Genomic DNA, 20,839 nt, shown 5'->3' with positions numbered 1-20,839 from the left:
GATTTATTTCAAGATCACACCCTAGCTTCTCCACTATACTCCCGTGTGCTAGGTTTAGAAATGAGGCCCTCCTTCCCTGCTGTGAAGAAAGAGACCGCGTCCTCCATCCTTTGGGGAGGGGGCTACTTGACTGACTCTCACAGCTAGAGATTTTAACTGTAATTTCAGAGAAGGCACAGCTTAGTAAAGGGTGGAAAAGTGAGGGTCCCTGGGCCTAAGCTTCCATTATTGGAGGAAGACATGGAGGTAGAGAGACCGCTTCTCTATGGGGCTGGACCGGGGTAGTGGGCTCACCCGGAAGCATCTGAGTACGCTGACGGAGGCCGAACTTGAGCTTGCCTGCCTAGGGCTCTGGGCTTTCGAGGAGGCTGGCTTTGAGGTGTCTACACATTAAATTGATACATGGCTGCTCAGTGCCTGCAAGAGGTGTTTTGGCTCAATGTCAAGGCTCCCATCAGAGAAGCCGGAGCTCCACGGGGTTTGAAAAATGGCTTAGATGAAAAAAATGGACTCTGTTCAATAATAAATTATAATGATGGTTTGTATTTATAGGGCATCCTCATGACTGAGGGAGTTCCAAGTTCTTTATGGATATTAACCCACCCTTCCCGCAATAGAGAGAAGATAGTTTTATCAATTCAACATCTTTTGAACCTCCTCTCTCCCTGTTCCTCCAGTAAGAGGGGCTATTACAGCAATGTTTTCTTGTATTAATTTGGAGGTCATAAATCTTCCTTTCATTTTTTTTTCTCTGCTGGAATTTTTCTTTCTTATTGGATATCACATAAGGAATTAAAAATGAACAGCAGTACCAAAAATGTATGTGTGTGTGCATTTATATGTCACCGTGCGTGTAGTATCTGCATAAATATTTAATCTTTATGGGCTCAGCCTTCTCTCTCAGTTTTCATGAGCTAGAATTTATTAGCTACTGAACCAAGGAGCTATTATTATTTGCTTTTGCACCTAAATGATTTAAAAGTCAATTATGGATTGGCTAAGGGAACTGGAGAGCCGAAGCGTGCACTATGGCTCCTGTACTTCGATTTGTCACCAAATGTCTAGAGTGAGGAAGTGTTCACGATGGGAAAGAGTCTAACAGTGAGCCACACTGATATTAAACTGGTCAGACAGTGGCCCCAGGTCACTGGAATATGAGCCGGGTTTCATTTGGGTGAGTTAGGGGGCTGGGGAGATGATGGGTGGGGGCTACACACTCAGACAAACAAAATTTGACCCCAAAGCACGACTCCAGGACAACCTAAAACAACCACTCAAAAGCAGGCTAGCCCAAGGAAGAGGTGTGGGAGGAACCAGCCAGGACACCCAGGTCTGAGCTTTGCAACTCTCTGATAACAGAGTCCGCATCCGCCTGCTTCACAGTCCCCTGGGAGGACGTGTAAGCACTGAATGCATTTTCTATTTATCTGAGCCGTGCAGGCTGGAAGGTGGCAATAACCATCACAACAGAATTATCTGGACGGAGATCGCCTCTGCAGAATTCACGTCCTCCGAACACCCGAATCCGCTGGGAGGATTTCAAGTGGCAAAGGAACAGGGCAGAGGGGCAAGACATGATTTCTCAGCCAAGTCCTCCACCTGGAGCACTAGGGATTTTAGGCTTTGTGTTTGTACGAAGGGCTGCAAAAAAGGGGGAGTTGATGTTAACCTTGGAATTAGCCAGGAGCGAATGGTAAATCTTTGTTAACAAGCTCAGAGCCCTCAATAAATTTTTTAAAGTGAGAGTGCACAGTGAGCGTTGATAATAAATCCTCAGTCGCCTGTGGGTTCTGGAGCTGAAAAGTACGCCTGGAACAAGAGCCGGGTTCTCAGATGTCTCCGCACATTTACCAACTAATCAAAAGGCTTGTGAGGCAGTTATTACCGATTGAACACTATGAAAACTGAAGTGGCTATAAGGCATATCTCATATACATATGCACACATGTGTGCACATTTACATATGTATTTGAGTCTGTGTATGTGGATCTGAGTACATAACCCCAAACACTTGCATACACACATCCACATGTGCTTTCCCTTGTAGATGAAACTGGGTCTAATTTGTTTTTCTCAAAATGTTTTACTCATGTCCTTCCTCCTCCCCTAACTCCTCCTGGATGCCCCCACCTTCCAACCTACCCAACTTTATCTTCCTTTTTCTCTCTCTTTAAGAAACAAAACAATACAAAACAAAAGCAAGCCCACAAAAATACAAGTCAACCCAATAAGACAAATGAAATAAAATACCCGGGCTAGAGAAATGTCTCAGTGGTTAAGAGCAGCGACTGCTTTTCTAGAGGTCCTGAGCTCAATTCCGAGCGACCACATGGTGGCTCACAACCATCTGTAATGGAATTTGATGTCCTCTTCTGGTATATCAAAAAAGAGTGACAGTGTACTCACATATATAAAATAAATAAATCTTTTTTTAAAAAATACAAAGATGAAACAAAAGGCTTACAGCTAAAACAAAACATGGCTTTAGTTTCATGTTGGCCAACTGGCACAAGGTCTGCTCAGGAACCACTGCCACTGTGGCCAGCAGGTATCAGTTGCAAATACCTTCTTGGTGAAGTGTGGGACCCCTTGTCTACTTCTCTCTCAGTGTTGGGACCCCCTCTGGCTTGAACCTGTGCAGGTCTTGGGTGTACCTCCACAGTCTCTGTGGGTTCATCTGTGTGTCAATCCTGTTATTGCTAAAGGACAATAATGAAACTAGATTAAGCCTTATATTCAATATTTGGAAGACTCCTAAAATTTAAAAAATGGGCTAGAGAAAAAAAAAACCATATCTCAAAATGGTAATTTCTCTAACTAGATTGGTTCCAAATTTTAATGTTGTAGAAAAACAAAACAAATTTGTAGATAAAACAAAAACAAACCAGCAAATAATCCTCTGGTTATGGTGGTGCACACCTTGACTCCCAGCTCTCCCAGAGGCAGAGGCAGGCAGATCTCTGAGTTCAAGGACAGCCTAGGCTACAGAATGAGTTCAGGACCTCAAGGACTAGATAGAGAAAGTCCATCAGGATAAGCACTCACTGTGCACGCTTGCCAAAGACTTCAATCCCCAGACACACAAAACACTGGGGGCAGAGAACACACTCCACAAAGTTGTCCTCTGTGTTCCACACTTTTGCAGCACGGGTATGCATAGTAATCATGCCCCAACACATCACACACAGTTTAAAACAAAACAGAACGCAGTATAATATAGAAATGGAATTAAAACACAAGCGTATCCAGTACCTCTGGTTAATTTAAAGAAAATCGATTCTTCCCTAAGGTGGGCCACAGTTAACTCTGGCTGATAGAAAAGTGCGCTTGAGGGAGGTTCTGCTTGGTTTCTGGTCTCCTAAGTGCCTGCCCGATGGGTAACCATAATGAGATCTATACTGGGCCACAAACTCCAAAGCTGCAACCCCAACCCCCAATGAAGTTAATTAAGTCTGAGTCTTGGTGGCAGAATAAATCCAGTGTGTCGTCAGCAGACTGAACGGGGAGCACAGAGCTCCAGAAAGGAATTTCTAGGCAATAAATATCACTTAAATTCCTCTCAAAGTTGGAGCTGGTGTCAAAGTCCAAAAAAGCAATATTCCCCGGCAACTGCTGGCAGGAGAGCGTGTGTATCTGGCCATGTATCATCTCAGCACTTGAATTAGCAGAGGAGAGAGATATCGAGTTAATATCGTCCAGCTGGCTGCTCAGAGAACTGCTGTAACCATAGCCAGAGAAATTCTGAGAGGGCACAGACGGTCATCAATGACCTCCAAATGACTAGATGCTCAGAATTTCCTGGCAGCCTGGGCTAGATAAATAACTCCAGTGCCTGCAATATATGGGTTCCCCCGAATGTTTCAGAGAAGCCCAGTTCTCTCTCTCTCCTTTTTATATGAAAACACGTTTATGTTAGAAAAACGACCCGGATGACTGTTTAAGATGCACAGACCCCACACTAATACACACAAAGGCCCGAGAGCTTGCAAACACTGAGCCGTGTCTGGCGAATCACTTCTGAAAGGTTCTCAGCTATTTAAATCCAGAGTGAATGAGTGAACTGGCATTTGATTCATAAAGTCAGATATAAATGTGAGGGCAGGAAACAAGGCAATGATTAGTTTACAATAGCCACTCCCCAACAGTCACTGGAGAGCGGTGTGTTTGTGCCCTGTCTGAGCCACCCATGCCCACATATCTGAAGAATGCCCTAAAAAAGGATGTATGCCATCCATTATACATATGTGTGTCTCAAGAACAGCACATTTCCAAAATCATGTATCTCCTTAGAAGGAACAGTGCTTTAACCAGTACAGACGTCAGGAGGAGTTCAGACCACGCTGTGCTCACAGGCATCCGCTGCATCGAAGGCATCCATTTTAGTCGTGGGACTTTAAGAACATCTTCTTAGTTTTAATGGCTTTGATATTTCCATTTTCATCTTCTTCGTAATTGCCTCGGTCCCTTGTCTTGGCAATCTTTTTTTCCGATTGTTCCCACCAAAGTCTCTTATCTTCTTACCATTTCTTCATCCGACATACGGACCTCTACTGCCTCATCTTCTTCTTCTGCCGTTGCTCTGTTCTTAGACTTCATCTGAAGCATCCGCTTCTCAAGTTCAGGATTAAATCCTCTGAATGACATCATTCCGTAGAGAAGGTCTTCACACAGGGAGAAGCTCTGCTCTTCTATGATGAAGCTCTTTCTCCTTTAACTCCGGCGAATCCAGGTACCAGTGCTCGCCTCTGAGTATCTTCCGTTCCTCCTCTTCCAAGCTCTCTCTTGGTTTCCGGGTCCAGGCACCTTTGCATGAACTTCATGCGCGGCAGGTTCTTGGATAATTTAGTCTTGTGCTCCGACGCCATGTTGAATACACTTTCCAGTTCTTTTTCTTGTTGCTCACCGAGCTTAAGGAATACTAGGGGTGAACAGGAAGGGAGGTGGGGACACCTCTGAACCATCACTAGCCACTTCATCTGCGGTTTCTGAGGGGCAGCCACCCCAGGCCGGCTGGTACAGTGAGCAGTATATGTGGGTCTTGTATAACACCATTCTATGCTCAGACAGACAGGTCTTCGGAAGGAAGACGGTGGGGAGGAAGGAAATGTGGGGATGAAGAGCTTGAGAGAGAGAGAAGAGAGAGTGAAATTAAAAAGATATCAGGTGAAGAGGGATGGGCAGGGTCTGTGTCACAGAACACATTGTGCATAAACATTGGGATCTTTCCAGTAAATGTCCTGTCCCGCTCCCACCCCGTGGTTTTGCGTCCCTGCCATCACCCTCTGGTCCTCGGTGTCCCATAGCGAGAATGACCTCAGGCGAATCTCTTCTTCCTTCCTTTTAGTCAATCTGCTCACTCGGCTTCTTGCTCTCAGAAATGTGGAGAAAGAAAAGAAAAATGGCTTTGGAGATTTCTGGGGATTTAAGAATCTGCACCCTTGCCCTAGGCATGGGGCAGCCCAGTGGCCAAAGAGCTGCTCCTTCTGCAGAAGGGTCCTCCTGGGTTGTCTGCCCCTCTCTGGGGAAGACCGCCCTTAGGCGAGACAAGAGTGCGGCTTCATTTGTACTCCCCGGGAGAGGAGCAGGGCTTTACAGAGCTCATGTGCAGCCGGGAGGCAGCCTGCGCATCTGGAGCTAAGTGTTTGTAAAAAACCTGCCAGAAACACGGGCTGGGGAGATAAACAAGCTACCTCAAAGACAACCCGACCACAGCCTAGCATTCAGCCAGCTCCATGGCAATCCCCAGGGCAGCTGTAGTTCAAGGGGAGTGACATCTGCTTGGGGGAAATTATAAACTTGTTATTTCCATTTATAAATCAGGCTCCTCCCGGGAAAGGACCTTGAAAACAGTTTTTATTATCGCCCACTGAAAAGACAATTGCTACTGGCCACAGTGGGCACATCTGCAGAAACACAATGTCTGAAGCACTTATTATTGAAGGCATGTGTCTTATTAGCCAGTGCCGGGATTTCTGGAAGTGTTTTTGTTTTCTCAAAGAATGAGAAAGCCATCTCCAGGCCTGTGTGGTTGCTTCTCAAGTTAGCAAACAAAACATTATAAATTGGCTGTGGTGGCCACCCCACCTGTGACCCCAGGTCGGAGGATACAGTTGTTCAAAGTTAGTCTGAGCTACTGAGTGAAGTCCTATTTCAAAATACCCAAATCAATCAAATAAAAACTCCTTTTTTTTCAGTATTTGTGACCCTCCTCCTATAAATGTATAGAGGCGCAGTGCTCACAGAAAAGGGCAAATTTGTTAGCTAATGAAGCACGGGTTTTAATTAGGCAGTAAGTGATTATTTCTATTAATTTAATAGAGTCAGGGAATAATCTTACGTAGATTTGGATCTGATTCTAAACCATCTTTTGTTTAAAATTTATTTATTACATGTGTATTATATGAGTATTTTGCCCATATGCATGTCTGTGCACCACATATATAAGGTGCCCAAGGAGGCCAGAAGAGGGTGTTGGAGCCCCTGGGAACTGGAGTAACAAGATAAAGGATGGGAACTGAACCTGGGTCCTATACAATAACAGTCAGTTCTCTTAACTGCTGAGCCATCTCTCTTCCTCCCTGTACCGTCAGTTTGAGGAGGTCTGTTCTTTTAAAATTGCTAAAAGTTCCATTTTGATCCCTAAAATAACGACTCTTTGAATTTCACATCCAACTAATAAAAAAGCACAAATGAGTTCAGGTTCCAAGTGACTAGGGACCAAGAGAAAGGAGAAGCATGTCATAAACTCAGATACAGTGGGCTAACTCATCCCAACGTTCCTTTAGTTTTTACAAATGTGTGTAAATGAATTATCTTCCATCTCCCCATTTCCTTTTTTTCTTTTATTTTTTTCCATTTTTTATTAGATACTCTCTGTATTTACATTTGAAATGGTATCCCCTTCCCCCACCCCACTCCCATCACTCCCCCCCTCCACTTGACTTCACAAAGGTGCACCTTCTCCTAATCCCCTTCTCCACCCCACTGCCTTGGCATTCCCCTACACTGGGAAAACATGCCCTCGCTGGACCAAAGGCCTCTTCTCACATTGATGCCAGACACTGCTATCTTCAGCTACATATGCAACTGATGCCATAGGTCTCTCAATGACTGCTCAATGGTTGGTGTTTCAGTTCATGGGAGTTGTGGAGGGTTTGTTTGGTTGATAATGTTGTTCTTCCCATAAGGTTGCAATCCCTTTTAGCTCCTTCAGTTCTTTCTTTGGCACCTTCTTTGGGGTCCCAATGTTCAGTCTGATGGTCAGCTGCAAGCATCCTCAACTGTATCTATATGACTCTGGCAGGACCCCCTGAGGAGGCATCTCTATCTGGTTCCTTTCCAGTAAGCACTTCTTGGCATTAGTAATAGTGCTTGGGTTTGGTGGCTGCATATGGGGTGGATCTCCGGGTAAGGCAGCCTCTGAATGACCTTTTCTTCAATACCTGTTCCTCTATTTGACCTTGTATTTTCTCCCATGAGTTTTTTGCTCTCCCTTTTAGGAAGGACGGAGGCATCCCCATTTTGGCCTTTCTTCTTTTTGAGCTTCATAAGGTCTGTGAATTTTTTCTTGGGTATTCAGAGCTTTCTGGGGCTAGTATGCACTTATCAGTAAGTACATACCATGAGTGTTCTTTTGTGACTGGGTTACCTCACTCAGGATGATAGTCTCTAGTTCTGTCCATTTGCCTAGGAATTTCATGAAGTCATTGTTTTTAATAGCTGAGTAGTACTCCATTGTGTAAATGTACCACACTTTCTGTATCCATTCCTCTGTCAAAAGACATCTGGATTTTTTTCTAGCTTCTGGCTATTATAAATAAGGCTGCTATAAACATGGTGGAGCATGTATCCTTGTTAGATGTTGGAGCATCTTTGGGGTATATGCCCAGGAGTGGTATAGCTGGTCTTCAGGTAGTACTATGTCTAATTTTCTGAGGAACCACCAGACTGATTTCCAGAGTGGTTGTACCAGCTTATAACCCCACCAACAGTGGAGGAGTGTTCTTCTTTTCTTTTCTTTTTTAAGACAACTTTTCAAGGTCCCTGTTATTCCATATGAAGTCAGATTGGAGGCAGAAATGAGGGAGGCTACTTGGGAACTGTGAGGGTTTTTGTTTGTTTGGTTGGTTGGTTGATTGGTTGGTTGGTTGGTTTTTCACAACAGGGTTTCTCTATGCAGCCCAGGCTGGCCTGGAACTCATTCATCACCATTCCCTGCCTAGTGTGTTCAGTTTAAAGGGCAGTGGATGTGACTGTGAGCTTCTGCATTTGTTGCCTCCACCTGACTTGGGGAATCAGAAAGCTTTGTTGACCCTAAGCCACTGCAGACTCGATGACAATTCTCTGGGCAAGTCCTGCAGCAGATCAAGTAGTATGACCTCCTGTGTCAAACGGCCAGATGGACCTCATGTCAGGTTTGTCAAGATGGTCCATGGCCACTGGACCTCCAGGGAGTCGAATCACTCAAAGGAATGGTCTCCAAATCCTTATGGTCAGGGCTGCCAGGCAGCAAGATGTTCAAGGCTATCTGAGGGGACTAGCCGTATCACACCACCAGTGGCCATTTCCTAAAATGGCATTAAAAGAGCCAGAGAAGATGACAGAGGAATAAAGATGGAGGGAGAATGCAAAGAGGAGACAACAGAGAAAAGTCAGGTAGGCCTGAACCATGATGGCCCAGGAGAAGAAGGGAGGTGGACAATGGGAACATACCAGCCCTGAAGGAGGGGAAGGCAGACCATTACAGGAGATGGGGAATCAGTCTGGCCTCTTCTTTGCTGGTCCGTTCTTCTGATGTCATAGGTAGAAGCTAGGCTGGGGAAGCAGCACCCTAGAGCAGAGGCTGGATCCCCAAGCCGGGGCTGCCTGTCTGTGCCCAGGCTGTGTTTGGGGAGAAGCTCACAATGCTGATCTGGGATTTCAGAATAGTAGAAGTCGGACTTAGACCTTGTCCTGGGGAGTAAAGAGAGAATGGCAGGCTCTGGGGGAGTAAGACACACTTCTACCATCAGCCTCTGCAGCCCTGTCACCCTCCTGGGCATGAGGTACACTCTGTGACCAGAGGATTGAGGTCTGTGTAGGTAAGGTATTTGACCAGCTTGTCTGGACCTCCAAGACTCTTTTAACTTTACCCAATTAATTTTCCAGCTTCCTGCATTCATGGGTGAGTGGGTCAGAACCAACCTTTAACTTCAGTATCCCGTCAGTGGCCCTTCTTGCTGCAGCCGGCCATGAGTGTGAACTCGAGCACGAGCGTGTGTGCCTGGTGCGTGCGTGCATGCGTGCGTGCGTGCGTGCGTGCGTGCGCGTGTGTGTGTGTGTGTGTGTGTGTGTGTGTGTGTGAATGTAGTGTAATTTAGGTAGTCACAGACCTAAAGTGAAGCTGAGAATTGTTAGGGCTGGAGACGAGTGGAGGAAGGTCTGATTGAATAGAGCTGTAAAGGTACCTGGACTTTTCCCCTCTCATTTCAAAATTTGTGTGCACTGTAGAAGCTGGGTAAGTAAGAGGCGCAACCAGATAACCCACATGCTCACAAGCCGGAGCTGAAAGCGCTGTTAAGTGTTTGAGGTGTTTCTTGGTAGACGATGTATAAACATAGGTTTAGAGTCAACAGAAATAGCTCTAGGGTGCAGCCCATGGCTCTCATGGGGTCCTGGCCATCCTGGTGAGACGCCCTGGACTCCCCATGAGCGCCACAGGTTGAGCAGTGTCGCTTGCCCTAGGCTGGCCACCTGACTCTGAGCCACTTTGGGTGTGGCGGCCTGCAGGGTGCTCTCCTTCTCAGGGACAGAGCAGCCACAAAGGCGGGCTCTCCGCCCACCACCGCTCCTACCCTCTGCTCCCTGTGTGGCAGCTGCAGGCCCGCCAGGCTTTGCGGGCCTTTGATCCACGCGAAGTACGTCACAGGCGGGTGCTAGCCGGGCGTGGGCTGGGCATCCGAGGGTTGCCAAACTGACAAACACACCCTCCAGGAAAGGACTGTGAAGTCGCGCGGCTCGGACTCACTCACTCTAGGGTCCCCAGGCTGGGAGATGCGAACGCTTTGTGCCCCCAGCAAAGCAGCCAGGCCTTCAGAAGTCAGAAAAAAGTCACCACAGGCGGCAGGACTAAGGGAAAAAAACTGGGTCTCTTTTCTACTGTTGCACAGGGCAGACTTTTCTGAAGCTGCATTTCGTCAAACGTTTTTTGGGAAGTCCAGACACAGTTGATAGGAAGGAGGAGAGGTGTCACCCTGGGCTCAGCCCTGAAGGGAAGGACACAGGTGTGAAACACAGGAATGCTTACACTATTGTGGCCTCCCACAGCACACTGGCAAGTAGAGATAGAAAGTAAATAAAATATCTTCGATCTTGCAGAGTTGTCAGGGTTTTTTTTTTTTTTTTTTTTTTTTTTTAAAAGGGAGGAGAATTCTCATCAAATCATTAGTGAAAAATGGGTCCCGAACAGCAGAGTGTCAGAAAAATTTAAAACGTGACCAACCTTACTACTAAAATGGAGCTTTTAGCACGGGACAAACAGAACATTAGTTACAGTTTGGAATAACAGACTCCATATGTTTTCTTCAAACCTCCAGACACCTTCTCAGACCCTCTAAATTTAAAACTATGGAAACAATTGTTACTATGGAAAACCCAAACTAAACCAACCAAACAAACAACCACCCCCCCCCCCCAAATACAGGCTGTCCAAAAGAACTGGACATACAGTGGAGGTAGTATATATTTTTTACATGTTTTGAAAAGATTACCAATTATATCCATTTCTACAATTTAAAAGTGAATGTATTATTTGAAAATAATATTGTATATTTTGTTTTGAGTTAGACTGGTTTCACTGCAGGGTACCAGTGATCTTTCTGCCCTGTACCTGAATTGCTGGACCCACAGGGGCCCAGTGGCCAGCCAGATAAACCGATATCCTGTTTAACTGTAAATTCACCCCTGACTTTTAGGTTATCCTGTAGAACAGGAACAGGCTCCCCTACTAAAACCCATTCTGCTTGAGCAAAGCACAGAATTGTGCCCAGAGGGGGAAACGTTTGTGCTGGATATTGTAAGATGAGAGAGGTTTGGCACGTGAAACCATTGGCTGGTCTTCCCCAAAGGCTTCCAGAAGAACTCTGGGTTTGTTTTCTGATCAACCGTCAGAAGGGTGCTGAGCCAGGACACTCCTGCCCCAACAGGACCTGGGCCCGTGTCAGAAGCAGGGCTGAGGCATGGTCGCAGCCTGGACCTGTCCTGGAAAAGCAGGAGTGGTCAACCTTCTCAGGACTACAAGGTACAAGCTCAGGCTGTCAAGCCCCTGCCGAGGCTCACACACAGCTCCTGGATCAAAGAGAAGCAAAGGGCAGTTTGGGAATCTGACGCTCTGTAACCACTTCATGAAGCAATCATGCAGTTTTGATCTTGATACCTAGCTTTGAACCTGGGATCCCAGAGCAGGACAGCAGGGAAGTGAAGAAGTTATTAGATGCACAACTTATTTAAGAGAAAACAAACAAACAAACAAACCAAAAAAAAAAAAAAAAAACTCAGGGGAAATAACTTTACAAAGGTCATACATGTTGAGCGTTCGTTCGCTTTAGCCAAAGCTCCTACTTGGTGGGAGTGTGTGTATAGAGGTGGGGTGGGTGGGGTGGAGGTGGGGGTGGAAGGGACAGGTTCTCTCAAGGCTCTTCTCACACAATGGCTCTTTGAAATGTAAGCCACCAGATTCCTTTATTTTGTGGCACTAATGACCTTTAAACAATCAATCAGTCTCCTAATTATCCAGGCAATTATGTTATTAATGAGGTGGGGGATGGGGGCTGCCTCAGACAGGGTTTCCCACCAGGTAGAGAGGAAAGAACTAACAAACGTGTTTGTCCTGGGCAACATGTAGTTTGCTGAATAGTAAAGAGCAGTGTAGAATAAAGTGCTCTTTGCACTGAAAAACAAAACAGGAATATTTCTGAGGCTGGTGTGGTCTGGAGTTCCTGGTGGGAGGAAGCCTCGGTGGATCTGGGAAGCTGAGAAAGGATTTAAAATGCTTGAGGGTGGGTGGGCTCCGCAGGATCTGGGTGGGAAACCAGCACTTAAGAGCAACACCACCAGAGCTCTCCTGCCTTCACTTCCCAGCAGGGTTTTCCCAGGCTTGCCTTGGAGTTTACTCTCAGTCCCTAAATCGGCTGGGTCTAGGCAGGGGAAGGACCCCAGCTTCATTCTGGCTGCAGTGGGTTTTGTTTGTTTTTCATTCTTTTCGTCTTTGCTGCCATTCTGGTGTCTGCAGGAGGTTTCTGCTGACTTGGTGGGCTCTGCTCAAAAGCAAACAAAGAACCCCTTCCACATGCCTCCAAACCCCTGGAACTAGCTCTTCCTATTATTATTATTATTATTATTATAAATTATGTATATTTGTAGTTTTTCTTGAGTGCGTTCTCATGAGAACTGATGAGCTCAGCTCACTGAATGCCAGCCTAGGCCAATAATTGGATAAGCACTGTCTCTTCAGCAGCGGCTCATCTCCTCACTCCTGCTACGAATGGGAGGTCACACAACCCTGGGCATATCGCATCCTAGTTTATACTCCCAATAAAGCCTCGCCGGAATGTCCCATGAAAGATGGGGGTGATAAAATCGGTGACTCTCCACCTGCTGGATATGTGAGCCAGGAAAGCCCCAGAGCTCGCAGCTGACGGGGCTTCAAAACGAAAGCTCTGCATTCTGAGAGTGTTAGTTTTGACGACATTTGGAGTCCCCCTGTGCAAGAGCAGAGAGCCCTTCTGCTCTCCCCTGATCACCCCCGCCCTCCCCCGCTCTCTCAGGGAGAGAAGTGGAGGGTGCTTTGGGGCAGGGACCAACCCCCGCCTGCCAGTTTCGGTCCACACAGCCTCGAGCTGAAATCCGGCCCCTGATCCTCACACGTGCCACCGTGGACAGGCGTGCGCGTGGTCACTGTCCCTAACCCAGACAGAAGACTAGGCCTTTCCCTGACTTTCAGAGAAGGGTGGGTGGGACACCCGGACAGCAGCTCCCTGATGTCAGGAAGCAGCCCCCAGCGCTCCCCGGCTGGAGGCTCTGCGAAAGGTCCGGGGGCGGTGCGGTTCCGGGGAAAGGGACCGCAAGTGGGGGCGGCCGCGGCGGAGTGTGAGCGGTTCAAATGGGAGATCACCGGCGATAACCCGGCCCGGAATGGTGTCGCTCGACAGGAAACCTCGAGCGGGAAGCCAGCTGCGGGCCAAGAGGAGGGGTGCCTCACGGTAGCCGCACAGCAGCCGGCAGAACAGCCAAGGAGCAACAGGGCAGCGACCCCCATCCCCGGTGTCCCCTCCCTGCTTGCTCACTGCCCTTCACTTTTCAGGATGCATTCCCGCACGCCAGGGCTCTAAGCGGCGTTGGATAGAAAAGTCCAACAGCAACTGGTTTCAAATGCGTCGGCTGGGCGCACCCAGGTTTCACCGCAGGAGGTCCGGGGACAGTTCGTCGATGAATGGACCCCTCTTGGCAGTCCAAAATCGCTCTAAAATCAGAATGGCAAGCTATCTGCCAGCCTTCAATTCGGGCAACCACAGCGTGATTCATCAGTACTCTGCGCTGCCAACGAGAGAGCCTGCAGTGAGGGGGTCCCCGCAGGACAGCCGCTGTCCCCCACCGAAGCCCCGCCCCTGGGAGCTGCCAGAGGCAGGAAGGCAAGCTAGACCACAGAAACCTGGGTTTCAGCTCTGCTCCCGCGCTGTAAAACCTCTCCCCACCCCACTACCCTGAACAACCGGGCCCACAAGATCAGCTCCAGGAAGAGGTTGACCAGCTGTCGCCTTCCTGGTTCCCTTGGCTCCACTGGATTTCTTTGGGCAACCTAAGCAACCTGAGGCCCAGAAACCCGGGGAGAGTCCAGGAAATGCCCCCATTCCGGCTAAGGGTGGGATCTGCTGAGGGGACTCTTGGATTTGAAGGACTGCTTCAGACCTCACCTGGCGGGCCCCGCTGGTGCTTAAGTGTGTGTTGGGGGCTTGTCTCATTTTTACAGCATTGGACCACAGCAACAATGGCCCACACTCACCGTCTCTATGTGCACTAGAAACATACATAGTAAAAAAAATGTAGTATCTGGTCTTGTGTGTACAACTCTTCACATTAAAAGCACTCATCTTCACCTAGTCTAGATGTGGCTCCAGGAGCTCCTGGGATCCACCTGCTTCCTGCTTCTCCACCCCACTACCAGGATTACGATAATGGTCATCGACAGGGCTTTTATGTCAATGCTGGGGATCTGAACTCAAGTCCTCATGAATGAAAAACAAACCCTTTACCTACTGAGCCATCTCCCCAGCGACCCCGGGTGATTTTTTTTTTTTTTTTTTTTGAGCATATGTATAGTCCTTCTCAGTATATATGTATTTTAACTCCATTATTATGATAAATCTTAGGTATTTGGGGGGTAGAGGAAGTGCTGGTGACTAAACCTTACCCACAGTAGGGCACTCTACTATTATGTCCCAGCCCCATCTTTACCATTTGTAAGTGTGTCCAAGTGGTACAAATACCCACAATGCCACACAACCATCGCTACTGTTTATTCCCACCGTTTTTGTTATCCTGAGCAAAAGTGCATCTAGATACACTTTTATGTACACATACTTATGTAGCCTATATGTTCTTTTCACATAAGTTACTGTCTGCTCTTTTTAACCTAATTATTTTGGAGCTCTTTCCATGACAGCAGTCAGAGGGACTTTTCTTCTGTTAGTGCGAGGTGGTTTGTTTTGTTTCCCCTCCTCAGACGGGGTCTCTTGTATCCTAGGCTGGCCTTTCATTTCTCGTTCTTTGGGCCCCAGCTTCTCTTTGCTGGGCTTACATGGGCTGTAGATTGAATTTAGGGTTTTGTGCATGCTTGGCAAGCAGTCTGCACACTGAGCTACACTCTCAGTCCTGTTTTAGGCATTTAAAACTGCTATATAAATATGTCATATTTTTTATTCCTAGTCAGTGGGCATTTCTGTTATCTTTATGTTTTCTTCTTCCTTCTCCTCCTCCTCCTCCTCCTCTTCTTAGTCTTCTGTGGATGATACAATGATCACCTTTGTATACATACATCTCTGTATACCAAGTTTTTCTATGAAACAAGTTAGGGGCTCAGAGCAATGGCAAAATCCTATTTAGCATTTTGACTCAAGGGCCATGATTTGAGTGGGTGTCTTTTAAGTTGTGCTGAGTATAATGAGAGAGGTATGAGAAACAGAGCACAGGCTTTGCCACATGTGTGCTGTGGGACACATGTCACTTCACACACACACACACACACACACACACACACCACAACCTTGCGACTCCTTATTTGCAAAAGTGGAACAAATCAGGGCTTCCCAGTTTACCTCAGTCAATTGTTACCATCAAATGAAATACAACTCTAAAAGCGTTTCTAGACTGAAAGTTTAGAGGGAACCAGTGTTTAGCATGACCATGGCTGTGACAGTCGTCTGCCACATGCCCAAGCTGGCATCAGAGGAAGGAAGGGATCTTCTCTCTCTCTGTTGACATATGCAGATATGTAAACATACACAACACCCAGGCATAGTGTGTTCTTTGTATATGCATTGTTGGCCTTTTTTTTTTTTTTTTTTTTTTTTTTTTTGTATGTTTGTAGAGATTGGGTTTTTCTATGTAGCCCTGAGTAGCCCAAAGCTCTATATGTAGACCAGGCTGACCTCAAACTCACAGAACTCTTCCTGCCTCTGCTTCTCTTGTGAGGAACGCTCCACCCAACCCTATGATGCAGGGTTTTACAAGATCTTTATACTTTCCACCTGCAGTATGGTGAGGGGGTGACAGGAGGCCATTGAAACAGTGTTTGGGGACTGTTGGCTCAGCAGAGAAAAGCACCCGCTGTCCAGCCTGATGGTCTCATTTCTATCCCTCCAACCCATGTGTGGAAAGAAAACCAACTCAGGCAGGTCACTGTCTGACCTACATGTGCACACTCATGCACATGTGCACACACTCAAACACACATGAGCAGATGAAAGATGATTTGAGATAAGCACTAAAACTGTGAAATAGCCTGAAATATGAGGCATGTTTATGGTTGCATCAAACAACACGAACTACCATAACATATGCGAAGTTATAGTACAAACTGAAGAAAAGCAAGGTTGTGTTTTGTTTTGTTTGTTTGTTTTTCCAGAAAAAGTGTTTTGGTTCAGGGTGATTGCAAGAGGTAAACAGCAGACGTGTTGGAAGGCAAGTTATTGTAGTTACAAGAAACTGTGTTTGAACATGACGCTATGAGAGATTCTGATAGTTTTTCTTACCTTTCTGCACTTTTATAATGAGTTGATTTTACTTGAAAATAGGAAAAAAACAATCACAGAAAAATGTAAAAGATATTGCGCAGATCACAACTTTAATGGAAATAAACAGAAAGGGAAAAATCGCAGCCCACAATCACTCCAAACCTAAGAAATAAAATGTCTGAGGGAATGTGTGGTTTGTAGATAGTGATGACGAGGCTCCAAGCTCCATACCAGAACAGAGATGCGGCCGTACGTTGGAGGGGGAGGGGGCTGGGACAACTCACCTCGGGGAAGGACGTGCGTACTACGTGGCACTTGTAAATTGTGGGAGTTGCTTTGACAGTCAGGGTAAGCAGACAATTTGAGGTGAAGCCAGGCACTAAGGACGCTGGCCAGTGTGTGTCTTGACCTTTTGGTGTCAACTCCACAAGCCTCTCAGCCTCAAACAACTAAAGCAAACTTTATACCTGCATACACTTGACCTTAAAGAAAGGGCTCTTCTCTCCAGTCCTCTGAAGACCAGCAAGAACCCCAAGAGCAGACTAAGTGGTGTTTAAGAACTCCTCAGAGACTCAGTTTCCCTAGTTTTAAGGTCAGAGTTATGATGAAGCCTGCATAAAACTCACCCCGGTTCTAGGCGCAGAAGGAATCATCAGCCAGTGGGGTGTCACAGATAGGCTTTATGTCTACCTGGCATCCTTCTTGGTGCAATGAAAATTAAAGGCAGCCCCTGATGGGAAAGCCTGTGTGCCCCATGCTGTGGTCAGTGGGTTGGCTCCAGGTCCAGCTCTGCCCTATATAGTCATGCTCACTGCTGCTGCTGCCACCGCCTTCCTGAGAACACGTGATTTCCTGTTTTCTAAATTCTTAACCTCCAATGTCATTTGTCAGTTGAGTCTGAGGTGGGGGTGGGGATGGATGTCAGCAAGACCCGGGGTCCCAATCTAGGGCTCCAAACAGGGGAAGTTCAGGGGCTACAAAGATGGTTGCTCCTACCTAGGTGAGCTATATGGTCACTGTGAATCGCATCGAGTCCTTTGTACTGAGTGCTCATGGGGTCTGAAGGATTATAGAATGGGGCAAGGGGGTGGGGATGGCTAGGATGGTTTCATGGTCACATGGTAACAGAATCAGGCTTTGGTCTCAAGCTGGCTCTCCTTCAAGGATTTGCTCTTAAGTCATATAAATTAGACATTCAAAGGCTGAGAAAGAGAGCTCTGCACCAGAGATTGGTGGGTGGAGTACGCCTTACCCTAACACATAAGCAAGCAAAGGCTGGAGGGCTGGTCAGAGAAGTCTTTGTGAAGACCTGGAGCTATTCAGATGAAAAGAATCTCCAAGGCCCTGGGACAAAGTGGAGTAGAAGGAACTTTGCTCCTGGGGCACTCAGGGACTTTCCAGCTCCGTGACCTTTGGGAGTCGGGTTCTTATCTGCAAAAACAGGATTATTATCAACGTTAACCTGTGGGAATTGTAAACAGTTGTTCTGAACGTTAAACCAGTCCACGAAAGGAGAACTGTGTTTTCCTAAACTGTACGCACAGCCGTGATCTCATCTTGGATTGTGAAGCCAGGAGCCTTCAGAATGCCCCCTCCTCCTCCACGCTATGGTCTAGTCCTCCGCCCCCTCCCCCTCCACGCTGAGCGATGTCTATGGTCTAGTCCTCTACACCTCTTGGTGATCTGACTTTATCCTCACATGCTCTTGAAAGCCAGCTCGCACCACTGTGTGGGAGAGGGAGGAGAGAGCCTGTCTTCTACTTTCTGCTGCTTGAACCTTCAGAGCCTGTGTGACAAGGACACTGCTGGAGTCCTGCAAGGTTGCCACATGTCACTGTGCAGGGGCAGTCTCCATGCATTTGGCCCCATTTGTTCTGCCCGCCCTGTGGTCAGTCCTCATTAGGTCAGTTTTAGAGGCGGGGGCCTGAAGCCCAGAGTTCAGACAGTTCTCAAGCAGCAGGCCAATGAGAAATAGACTCTGCCCTTGACTAATGAGAGTCTGCCTCAGAGGCCTATGCTTTTTCCTTATGTCTCTTTGGCTAGTGGCATACCAGGTGAGGAAAACCAGAATGAACCAGCCATTTTCCAGGACTCACTGAAAGGGAATAAACTAAGTGACATATGTGGTCACACACTACTGTGACCAAGTGTTCAAAGTAAGGGCTGTGTGTTCACAGGTAGGTGGGGTTTCTGGAGCCTGCACTAAAGATGAGGTTCCCCCAGACTGAGGGCCAAGGAAGTGTCCAGAATCAGGCAGATAGCTTGGCCATTTGTTGGCAAGTGTTCCTGATGAGGTTACTTCAACCTTGCTGCCTCAGTTTATCAAGCTGTAAACTGGGCCCGATAAAAGCTTTCTACCTGCCTCTGGACTCTCCTCAGAGTCAAACTTTACCAGATATGGGAAGTTGTTTTAACTGCAGAAGCTGTGGTCAGATGGTTTGAGGGAGTGGAGCAGATGCCCTGATCCTCAACTGGATCTGCTGGAGGAGTTCGGTGTGAAGACATACCAGGGTGTGTCAGCAGCTTTGAGAGGATCTGACTTATTAAGACCTAATCCCTGTTGTGGGAAGCGTGAGCCCAGCTGGGAGACACTGTCACTGGAGGAATGGGTCTCTGCTAGTATTCCTGTCTCCTCAGGCTACCCTTTGATGCTCATGGGCCATGACACCTGAACCAAGGCTCTGTGAGGATGACAATGGGGTGTTCAGGGATGGCTAGGTTCCCTCTTACTAAGGACATTAGTCTTTGAACTGATGGATGGACAGACACTCCTTGAGCTGTCTCTAGCTGTCCTGAGAGTCTCCACCAAGTGTCTATTGCAGATGTCCTGCCACAAGGCAAAGACAACAGCTTCTTATCCATGGGCATCATGAGAACAGATCGGGTCCCTCTCACCTGGTAAATCTAACTAACCGTAATCCTCCATCACCAAGGGATAAGTAACATCACTCACTCCCTCCATAAGGAGAGGAGTCAGGCTTCAGACTGTCAGAGCCAGGAGCATACAGCCACTGCCTTGGAGCAGAGACACAGAGCATGAATGTGGTTCTCTACCCAACTGGGAAATTTTCTCCGTGTAGATGGTCTGGCTACATAGCCATAGAAGGCCAAATGTCTCTCTCCTGCATCATCTCTGTGGGAGTCTGGGTTTCCTCGGCTAGTAGTGAAGTCCCCTCCCCCCGCAACTCCCCAATCCAGGCCCAGGCCCCAGCCCAGAGTGGGTAAGTTAATCTCTAGCCCAGGGAGCCCACTCTAACAGTCAGGTTTACAGGCCTGGGGCCCTGTAAACTGTTCATTGGCTACTGGGTTTTCTCTCCTATGCTGGAGTTTTCCTGGGGGCAGGGGATCTATGGGTGGAAGCATAAGATAAAGTGGCTTTTCCACCGGACAAGAAAGCTGTCACCATGGCAGGTTCCTAAATACCTCCTGGGATGGGCTGTGGAAGAGATATTAGTAATGGGTCAAGTCTCTGCCTGAGAGTAGGTGGGGACAGGGAAGCTGCTGGGATCAGGGGTGGTGAGATCACAGTCACCACAAGTGGCATTGTGAAACCTGCTGCTGGGGTGAATGCCTAACCGTCAGACAGGATTGCCTTTGTGGGGGATGGAAAACCGGACATTTACAAACCACCTGGCAAAGTGTCCCTGAGAGCCCTTAAGGCAAATATAAGCACTCTCACCCTGTTTTAGGGACAGAGGGCCTTGAAGTGAGGTTACCCTTTAGGACCACACAGCTAGTAAAAGGGAATGGGACATAGTGGAAGCCACCTGCCCCCAACCCAGCCTCTTTTCAGCTCTGCAGCCCTTGGGCATGGAGCCAATGCCCAACAAATAGCCAATCAATTACGTGACTCACTTGAGTCCTGGTATTTCCTGGGCTATCACTACATTCCGTGGGCCCAGGCATACAGACTACAGGGCTGAGGAAAGGAGCCATCTCCACAAGGGGCTGGATTAATGCTCTTTCCTTGCCAACCCCACGCGTAGCACTTTTGTTGCTGGCCATAAAACTTGTGCTGCTCTTTACAAAGAAAGTGAGAAAACTTGTCCTATTATTCATCTCTGGGGGACGGGGTGTGCCCAGCTCCCCGCCTGCCACCTACCGTGCTGACTCTGCAAACACAAAGAAATATTTCTTCTTATTTGTTCTAAATTTACTGTCCAGTATTTTTTCTGTTCTCATCTCACACGACAGGCAGCTGAGTGATTTTCTCCTGGCTTTCTCTATGAATCTCAACCACCCTGTAAATCGTCACCGACATCTCTCCAGCCCTAAAAGACAACAAATGCCTCAGCTTCGGTGGCCTTTACTGAGGGCTGGTTTGCTTCTTAGATCATTATTAGAGCAAAGAGTAGCCTAGGGCTGCAGCCTAGTGTCCTCCTATCCCTCCTCTCAACCATAAGAAATTTGAGGAATGCCTATCCTGGGCATGGTGTTGGGGGCGGGGCAGGAGGAAAATGAAAAAGATGCAGCCATTGGCTCCCCGTGCTTACAACCTGCAAAGGGAAGTCTGAATCCAGAGAACTCTGTAGGGATCTAGGCTCTGCAACCATCACCTGTCATCGACTGTC

General features: G+C 47.4%; 1 protein-coding gene and 1 pseudogene across 2 annotated transcripts in view; one reads left to right on the top strand and one right to left on the bottom strand.

Moving 5' to 3' along the window:
• The window catches only part of CD247 (CD247 molecule), a gene marked incomplete at both ends in the record, with an annotated part of 70,332 nt that overhangs the window by 42,106 nt on the left and 7,387 nt on the right, over window positions 1-20,839 (top strand). The window lies entirely within an intron of this gene.
• On the bottom strand, window positions 4,380-4,865 carry LOC308436414 (M-phase phosphoprotein 6-like; annotated as a pseudogene). Its single transcript has one exon. The product of its transcript is annotated as an M-phase phosphoprotein 6-like (transcript).

This window comes from Micromys minutus, assembly GCF_963924665.1.
Source record: "Micromys minutus genome assembly, chromosome: 1".
Classification (NCBI taxonomy): domain Eukaryota; kingdom Metazoa; phylum Chordata; class Mammalia; order Rodentia; family Muridae; genus Micromys; species Micromys minutus.
This window is presented reverse-complemented; position numbering and strand designations above follow the sequence as displayed.